This window comes from Balearica regulorum, chromosome W (assembly GCF_011004875.1).
Source record: "Balearica regulorum gibbericeps isolate bBalReg1 chromosome W, bBalReg1.pri, whole genome shotgun sequence".
NCBI classification, from domain to species: Eukaryota; Metazoa; Chordata; class Aves; order Gruiformes; family Gruidae; genus Balearica; species Balearica regulorum.
In genome coordinates, this window is record NC_046219.1 from 27096449 (window position 1) to 27098508 (window position 2060).

General features: G+C 43.6%; 1 pseudogene; it reads left to right on the plus strand.

The window, feature by feature from the left end:
- Positions 1-376: 376 nt before the first annotated feature.
- Positions 377-946, plus strand: LOC142599323 (NADH-ubiquinone oxidoreductase chain 2-like; annotated as a pseudogene).
- The last annotated feature ends 1114 nt before the right edge of the window (positions 947-2060 follow it).

Genomic DNA, 2060 nt, shown 5'->3' on the forward strand with positions numbered 1-2060 from the left:
CTATTACCAGTAGCCTTGGGTACAAAAGTCCTGATCCTTTCCTCAGGCTTCTTATGAATTTTAGCTTCCTAACCATGATTCTGCTATGATGAACTCACACCTCTGGAAAAAATCTTCCTACCACTGACATTAGCACTATGTCTTTGCCATACCAGCATACCAATCTGCTATGCAGGCCTGCCTCCTTACTTAAGGAAATGAGCCTGAACATAAAGGATCACTATTATAAGGTGAACATAGAGACATACTAGCCCTCTCATTTCCTAAGAAAGATTTAGAAAAGTAGGATTCTAACATAGACAGAAGAGATAAAACTTCTCCATGCTTCTTCTATATTATTTTCTAGTAGGGTCAGCTAACAAAGCTATCGGGGCCCATACCCCGAAAATGCTTGTTTAACCCCTTCCCCTACTAATGAACTTACATGCAAAATTAATCTCCTCCCTAAGCTTGCTCCTAGGAACAACCATTACAATGTCAAGCAACCACCAAATCATAGCCTGAACACGACTAGAAATTATATCCTCACTATCATTCCCGTCATCTCCAAATCCCACCATTAGCCATCGAAGCTGCAATCAAATACTTCCCAGTACAAGCAACCTCCTCAGCATTAGTCCTCTTTTCAAGCATAAGCAATGCTTGAGCCACATGCCAATGAGACATTACCCAACTAAGCCACCCAACATCCTGCTGCCTACTGATAATAGCAATTGCAATCAAACTAGGACTAGTCCCATTCCATTTCTGATTCCCAGAAGTACTTCAAGGCTCATCCCTAATTACTGCTCTGCTACTGTCAACAATAATGAAATTCTCCCCAATCACCATTCTCCTCCTAACATCCCACTCGCTCAACCCAACACTATTAACCACCATAGCCATTGCCTCAGGAGCCCTAGGAGCCTGAATAGGAGTAAAAAAACACAAATTCAGAAAATCTTAGCCTTCTCATCTCTCCTGGTTTCAGCTGAGAGGGTTAATTTTCTTTCATAGTAGCTAGTATGGGGATATGTTTTGGATTTCTGCTGGAAACAACATTGATAATATAGAGATGTTTTTGTTCTATGGACCTATTGTTGTTGAGCAGTGCTTACACAGAGCCAAGGCCTTTTCTGCTTCTTGCACTGCCCTGCCAGCAGGATGGCTGAGGGTGCACAAGAAGTTGGGAGGAGACACAGACAGGACAGGTGACCCAAAATGACCAAAGGGATATTACATACCATATGATGTCATGCTCAGTTTATAAGGAGCTTGGGGGGGGCAGCATTCGGAGTGATGGCATTTGTCTTCCCAAGTAACCGTTATGTGTGACAGAGCCCTGCTTTCCTGGAGATGGCTGAACACAGGCCTGCCCATGGGAAGTGGTGAATGAATGCTTTGCTTGTGTGCGCGGCTTTTGCTTTACCTATTAAACTGTCTTTATCTCAAAGCACGAGTTTTCTCACTTTAACTTTTCCAATTCTCTCTCCCCATCCTGCTGTGGTGGGGGGAGTGAGTGAGGAGCTGCGTGGTGCTCAGCTGCTGGCTGGGGTAAAAGCATGACATCATCCCTCTTCCACTTAGGACAGCCTTAGCAGACCTGGCTATTTTCTGCCTCCATCTAGCAGTTTTATCTTCTATCCTGGGAGTAATCAACTTCATCGTGATTGCCATCAGCATAAAACCACCAGCTCGTTCACAGTACTAAACCCCCATTTGTATGATCCGTCCTCATCACCACTGTTTTACTACTACTATCACTCCCAGTCCTTGGTGCTGGTATCGCTATACTGCTCCCAGATTGAAAACTTAACATTTTTTTGATCCATTCTTTGAACTCGCCAGAGGAGCTGACGCAGTCCTATATCAACACCTTTTCTGATTCTTCAGCCACCCATATATTTACATCTTAGTCCTACCAGGCTTTGACATCATCTCGCACATAGTAACATAATACAGAGGTGAAAAAGAACCATTCGGCTATATATAGAAATAGCATGAGCCATGCTATGCCTTGGATTCCTAGGCTTTATCGTATGGGCCCACCACATATTTACAGTGGGAATAGACGTAGATAC